This window comes from Anomaloglossus baeobatrachus, chromosome 5, assembly GCF_048569485.1.
Source record: "Anomaloglossus baeobatrachus isolate aAnoBae1 chromosome 5, aAnoBae1.hap1, whole genome shotgun sequence".
Classification (NCBI taxonomy): domain Eukaryota; kingdom Metazoa; phylum Chordata; class Amphibia; order Anura; family Aromobatidae; genus Anomaloglossus; species Anomaloglossus baeobatrachus.
In genome coordinates, this window is record NC_134357.1 from 552,016,916 (window position 1) to 552,024,584 (window position 7,669).

Consider the following 7,669-nt stretch of genomic DNA (forward strand, 5'->3'; position numbering starts at 1 on the left):
GTGACGCACATCCGGCATCGTACACGATGTCGTCTCTTGTGACACCTCCTAGCGACGCAGTATCGCTCACAAATCGTGAGTCGTGTACTCGTCGCTAGGTTTCATAAAATTGTTTCATTAAAATGGCGTCGGTTGTTCATTTCCGTGGCATCACACGTTGCTCCGTGTGACACCACGGGAACGATGAACACAGCTTACCTGCGTCCCGCGGCACCCACCGGCTATGTGGAAGGAAGGAGGTGGGCGGGATGTTTACATCCCGTTCATCTCCGCCCCTCCGCTTCTATTAGCCGGCTGCCATGTGACGTTGCTGTGACGCCGAACGTTCCTCCCACTTCAGGAAGTGGACGTTCGTCGCCCACAGTGAGGTCGTCCGGAAGGTAAGTGCGTGTGACGGGGGTTAAACGAATTTGTGCACCACGGGCAGCGATTTGCCCATGACGCAAAAACGACGGGGGCAGGTCCAATCGCTCGTGCTATCGCACGATAGATCTACTCGTGTAAAGCAGGCTTTACTTTCAGCGCACAATCTCCAAGTCTGAAAAATGTCTCTAATTTCTCTATACTACAATAATAAACATGTTAATATTCTAAATTACTATTTACATCTATGATCCATTCCTTCTTTGTGGAAACTATTGATGTGTGTACTTGTGGATATTCTGGTTTGTTGAATCAGCATGGACCAGAAAAAGATCGGTTTCAGAAGGTGAACTTGACCCCGAACTACAAACCCCAATGTCGAACTGAAGTTCGAGGTGGTAAAATTGACCTTCACAGTTGTCACTGCTCGAGATCTAAGCCACAACACCCAATTAAAATAGACATAGACCATGGAAATTCATCCAACAGAGTGCTTAAAAACCAGAAGTAACAGGTGCCTTGGTTGTTGAGGTTCCTACTGCTTTGCTTGTTTTTAAGGGGTGACTTAACAAAAGATGCCCATGGTCCTCAGGTGCCAACTCCGCGCTTTCAGCCGGGCACCAACTATTAGCGTGCCTCTTTCAACAGTTCCCACACAGGAACCAATTTTTCGACTCCAGTTCAGTTGCTGCAGTTAAAAACCTCATAGTTTCTACTCCCAGTCCAATCCATGTACGTTTGAAGTGGATCACCCATGCTCTTGATTGGCTATCCCAGGAATCCGAAGCATTTATGTTGAAAACATAATTGTTCAAAGCAGGTAACCATGGCTAAATATGACAGCTAGAAATAATGGAATAAGACTGTTTCCATTATTTGGTTTATGCCGTGCGTGCTGCAGCTTAAACTCCACTATTGGCTACTGCTGCTGGCATAGTCTCTCCACCTATGCAACTTTGTTGCTATGTCGCATATGATGCGAGGAGTGGGAAGGCTGAAGTGACTTTGCAGTACAGACAGATGAGCAGCATCAGGGTGAGAGCGCACATACTGCCCACACTTTCAGCAGAAGCTCTTACATATGTCGGTAATATTTGAATAAGCTCTGCACCACAAAATTCAGCACATTCGCCAGGCAAGGCATGTGTCTCTAGCTGCCTAGGCTCAGAACTGTGACGAGATTTCATTACTCGGGCCCAATAATTGACGAAGACTCCCTTGCGGCATGCTGTTGCTGTTTTGCAGCGCTATGCATATCTGTGTGATGCAACACAGTATGGGGTTTCACAGATCTACACACAGCAAGGCACGCTGTACACACTCTGGTTTTTTGATTAAGTGAATAGATTACACGGATTGTATGCTGTTGTTAGCAATGCTCTACAAAGCTGCATGATGCAACAACAAGCGCTCATCATTTGGAGGTGTATTGCAATTTAAAATTTACACATTTAAAAGCCACAGACTCAGCTGCACACTAGTGACAAGTCAATTTTTTAGAAAAACTAAGGCCAGAAATCCTGGTGAGAAGTGGCCACAGCTATTTTTTAAGAAGAAAATAAGACCACAGACCCAGCTGCACACTAGTGACAGGCAGACATTTTGAGGCAAAATAAAGTGTTCAGATCCTGGTGCACATTGCCTTCAGGTTTAATTAAAAAAAACAAAAAACACCCAGATAGGCAAGGGGAATATTTTTGTCGTTTTTAGATAATTTTGTCATTTGTTTTCATTTTACTTTTGTTTAAACCTTACCTGAAGCTGGAATCCAACAAAAACAGAAAAAAGTAACCCGGAAGTTGAGGAGGATGACAAAGTGGAGTAGGTTCAGGTAGAGGTGGCGGTATTGGTGGAAGAGGCAGCGGAGGAGGAGGAGGCCGCAAACCATTTATTTATTGGGTTTTCAATGTGACATTTTTAGGGCTTACTGTATTTTTGGAGTCTCCAAAACACTGGGCCTGGCAAATAGAGTATACCAATGTCTGTCTACTTAACCAAAAGTGTGAACAACTCTGGTGTAATCCACGACTTACTAATTTTACTGAAAGTCAGCTTGTCCATGTTAGCTGAGAACAGGTTGATGCGCCTGACTATAATGAACCTCCTGCTGTGCTGAACACAAGTTCAGTCAGTACAAATTCGGCAGGAGAGGCCAGCACCTCCAAGGCATAGTGTGCAAGCACAGGCCATGTATTCAATTTTGACACCCTGAAATTAAATGGTGCAGAACCATTAGCTACCACTGCGATACATGTGGATAATTGTCCTCCATGTTTGCCAAATGCTGACTCATTGAATAGGCAAAGTAGCAGATGGTGTTGCTGGATGATGTAGAGGGATGCACATGAATTGTTGCCACATTGCAGCCATGATAACCCTCCTGAGGTGTGGCTAGTGTACCCGCTGCATTGTTGGCTTACTCCTCTTACTACGCTGCCTTGTTGTTCCACCGAGCCACCGATGTGTGGTGGGAATGCCATAAGTACAGCATTACACAGCTTGGACTTATATTCGAGCATTTTTGGATTATGCTCCAGCTATGTTACGTTGTATTTGTAGTGTGGAGCCATCAGAGTCGCCACCTAATAATCACCACTGAGGGTCGTTGCGCAGATGCGCAGGCACAACATCATGTATTGGCTTGTGTGCCAGGCTACCCAGAGTCCACAACGAGTTGTCCTCAGTCGCCGGTGTGTAGACTGGCTCCTCTGTATCCCCCCAGCTACGCTGCAGTGATGCCCCTGACCTAACTTCATGACCACCCTGCTAGGCAGACGGTTCCTCCTCCTCATCCAAAACGGTCACCTGGCTGAAAGGTTGGAGACATGTCCGCTCTAGGCCCAGAAACCCTACCTCGGAGTCCTGGGTGGATGACAGCCCAGATAAATGAGTCAATGTTTCCTCCTGCTAGTCTTCCTCCTGTGCCACCACCTCATCCATCATGGCCTGCAGAGTTTTTTGATATAGTGACGCTGATTATAGCCTCATTAGTGCTAGCCATGTTGGTATGTTGGTAGGGTATTCAAAGCAGCGCAGCATGGCACACAGGTGCTGCATGGAGGCCCACTCTTTAGTGAAGTAATGTTGGTTTACAGAATGATTCTGTCGTGCGTGCTGCAGCTGAAACCCCACTATTGCCTGCTGCTCCTCGCACCATATGTCGATCCCCTTTGTGTCCACAAACCATCAGTGGAATTCAGGGCAGTAATCCTCTACCAAAAGGAGGCACTAAAAGAGCCATACTGTGGATCGTCAGACTCTGCAGTGTGAACAGAGTTAGTTGACGCCATGACACTCTGCGAGTTAAAGGGTTATCCGGCTTATTTTGGCTTTTTCTTATTATTTCACTATTGGGTTACATTGGGACAGGTAAGTAGATAGTAACTACTTACCTGCCCTGCTGTCAGCCCCTCTTTCCCGGCTCAGAGTGGTTATATTTACCATGTTTAGTGCCCGCCGGCCCGGGATCTGTCTCCCCCCTCGCCCGTGCTCTGTCTCATCATGTGCTGAGTACAGTGTTCTGAGCTCCTGGCTTCTAAATACTAAGAAGCCGGGAGCAAAGACCAGCACTGATCTCTTACGCCTCGGACCTGCGCTCGTATCGGAGGGGGGTAGAGAGAGCACGGGAGTGTGGGAGAGAGCACGGGAGTGTGGGAGAGAGAGCACAAGTGGGGGAAGAGCGAGCACGGGAGGGGGGAGAGAGCACGGGAGGAGGGAAGAGAGCACGAGAGGGGGGAAGAGAGCACGGGGGGGAGGGAGCACGGGGGGGAAGAGAGAGCATGGGAGGGGGCAGAGGGAGCACAGGTGGAGAGCATGTGGGGGGGGAGAGCACGGGGGACAAGAGACTATGTCCCGCACCACGCCAGCCCTTTAACACTGACAGTGCTATCTGGGAGTTCGGGGGTAGCCCCGCACCCCCCGGCCGGCACGGTCAGTGTTGAAGAGCTGGCAAGGTGTGGGTCATGGACCCATACTTTAAACCAGAGTATGGTACTTGGGTCACCAGAGGTCATACCGTGGGAACCCGGGTATGACCTCCGGTGAACTGAGTGATGTCACTGTTGCTAGCCGGGTCCTTCATGTCAGTGTTTCCTGGAGCCTAGAGAGATCGGACATGTTTTCGGTCTCTCCAGGCTCAGATGAGGCAGAACCAGGACCATCGTGGCACATTGTGTGGATTACGGTGTAACTTCAAACATCTTTTTGGGGTTAATAAAGAGGCGAATGAGGGTGCTGTATTTAATTTCAAATAAAGTATTTTTCTTGGTGTTTGTGTTTATTTACTTTCATTTCAGATTAGTAATGGGGGGTCTCATAGACCCTGCCCATTAGTAATATCTGGCTTAGTGGCAGCTGTGGGCTGTGATTAACCCCTTAGTAGCCCAATTGCCACCATCCCAGAACAATCAGCAAAAGTCAGATAAAGTGCTGGGATTGTCACATCTAATGGATGTGACAATCCTGAGCGGCTGCAGGCTGCTATTTTTAGGCAGGGGGGCGGCTCAATAACTATGGGTTTCCCAAGAATGACAATACCAGCCCCTCACTGTTGTGCTTTCTCATGGCTGGGTATCAAAATTGGGGGCGACTGCACTTCGTTTATTTTTAAATTATTTTTGTAAATCAATAAAACACACAGAGGGATAAGCCTCGACAACCTATGTGCAAATATATAAACACATACAACTATATGACAGAGAACACACACACATGTACCATATATACATGGCATATATATCTCCTATAGACTCACATTAGATGCTATATATAGTCTTCCTTACACAGTATTCATTTATCTATAAGGGGTGAGGTACATGTAACATCTCTCTCTGTGTCACCATTGTGGATGTTTAGTGATTGCTCTCTCACGGATGAGAGAAGCAGGATTTCTACTCTGTTATTTCCAATGCTGAGAGGTCAATGCTGGGCAGAATACTGACAGCCAATGAGTGTGCAGGGGGTGGGGCTGGACACCGAGGCCGGGCAGTGCCAGCTCTGACTGTGAGGTTTGGCAACCAAGAATAGGAAGAAGTCAAGTTTGGTTGAGCTAAAGGTAAACAAAGAGCTGCAGAGAATAAAGGGATAATACAAGAAGATCAAAAGTCAGAAAACAAAAAAATAATAATGTACGGGTGTTTTATATGACAATACAGCACAGATTAGCTTAAAAAATTTTTTGGAGTTTGTCGGACAACTTTTAACGTTGAAGATGTTCACACAAGACACACTATACAGAGTCGATTCTTGCTGGATTGAGCCAACAGATTACACCACCTGAAAGCTATTGCTTTGGAGCCGTACGCCAAGATACGTGATGAAATGCAGTAGAAGATTGCAGAGATATTCACACAACAAAGCACGCTGTAAGAAGTCTGATTTTTTTTTTTTATAGATTAAGCTAACAGATTACACCGCCTGTAAACTGCTATTTTGAAGCGGTACGTCAAGCTACATGATGCAACACAGTATAAGGCTATGTTCACATGTTCTGTAATCATTTTCGTTTTTGCATCCGTTTGGAAAATGCAAAAATGAATCAGTTAATGGATCTATTGACTATAATGATGACTGATATGTTTACGTATTGGTGAAAACTTGTCATCATTTAGGCTCAATCCATCAGCCATCGGTTGTTGTTGACAAACGTAAAGTCCTGCGAGCAGAATTTTTCTTGTGCTTATCCAAAACAGATCGCTAACTGATCTGTTAAAGCATAATGGGTGTCTATGGGCAATAGATCCGTTAGTAAAGCATTCGTTCACCTATGGGTTAACGGATCCATTGCTTCTAGACTCCCATTATGTTTTAACGGACCTGTTACCAATAAATGCTAGATAATTAGAATAGGATAGGATTAGATAGATTTATAGATACCCCTATATATTATAAGATTGCACCTTTTGGGGCCTTTCATGTGGCACTATGAGTGTTTAGCCTTGTTTTTAACCCCAAATGCAATACTTTAAAATAAAAAAATAAAAAAAAAAGACATGGGGTCCCCCTTATTTTCGGATGCCTGTTGTTGGCAGCCCTACCTTGACTGGTAATCCAAAATGGAGGTCACCTCATGCTATTGCTTAATTTAAATAAAAAAGAGTGGGTTCCCCCTCAAGTTGGATCACCAGACAATGTAAAGAGGACAGCTGGGGTCTGGTATTCTCAGACTGGGGAAGCCCATGGTTATTGGTGCCTCTTCATCCTAAAAAGAGCAGGTCGCAGTCACGCCAGAAGTGACGAAACCATTAGATGCGCCAATCCTGGAACTTCGCATCAGCATCCCGTTTACTTGGTGCGGTGGCAAACAGGATAATAAATGGGGTTGATCTCAGCTGTGAATTGCCAGTTGGCATCAAGCCCTGGTATTAGTAATGGGTGGGGGCATTTAGCAGACACCCCCATTACTAATCCAGTAGTTGAAAAAAGAAAAATAAATTTTATTTAGAAAAGCACCCTCTCTCCACCCTTCCAAATACAGCCCTCGTTCACCAATTTATTTAAAAAAATTTAGAAAAAACAGTCTGCCGTAATCTCACAACGTTCCCCAAAAGCAAGCCTAAAAGACATAAGAAGAGAAAATTAGTAAAAAAAAAAAAAAAAGAAAGATAAGAGACACCTTCATTAACCAATTTACTGTATTTCCCTGCAAATCCCTAATCCGAGTCCAGTATAATCCAATAATCCCACGATATCCACAAACTTACTGTCCCAGGCAATGAAGAATAGAATCTGTAAATCTGGACCCTCAGGTACAGGAAGCTCTTCGCTATATAATACCGGCCTCATTGCAGATGGCAAATTGGGGTGATTACCTTTTATATTGTGTTTTAGATGTGATTTTTTTTCTTAGTGTTCGTTAATGAGAAATCGCAATCTGTTAAATGGTCCCTCCAAACCGTCAGAATGGTAAATGGCGTATGATGTGAATCAATTTTTGCAGCCAATAAGAAGCCTAACTCAAGATATACAGCATATATGTGGTGTCCAATAATTTACAAGACCACCAACTTTACACCCAAAATAAAGCTCATAACACTTATTTACAATTGGCGTAAAATATTGTCTCTGACTCTGATCGTCAGTTCACTACACACAGAACAGAAATTGGATGATTTAAACACTTTCTTGGCTTATTGAAAATGTATAAGAACTCAGAAGAACAAACCCTTGTGCCGTCAGACTCACTGCCATGTCACTACTGACACCGTACCTACAATACATGCAATATCGAAGCAGGACTGAACATGTCTGAACATGAAGGAACCTGCAGAATCTTGTTATTCTGCCTTGTAACATAACCGAAGCCTCA

At 44.9% G+C, this 7,669-nt stretch overlaps 1 pseudogene; it reads left to right on the forward strand.

Moving 5' to 3' along the window:
* Window positions 1-578, forward strand: part of LOC142312970 (uncharacterized) — a 187,202-nt pseudogene extending 186,624 nt beyond the window's left edge.
* Window positions 579-7,669: the final 7,091 nt, after the last annotated feature.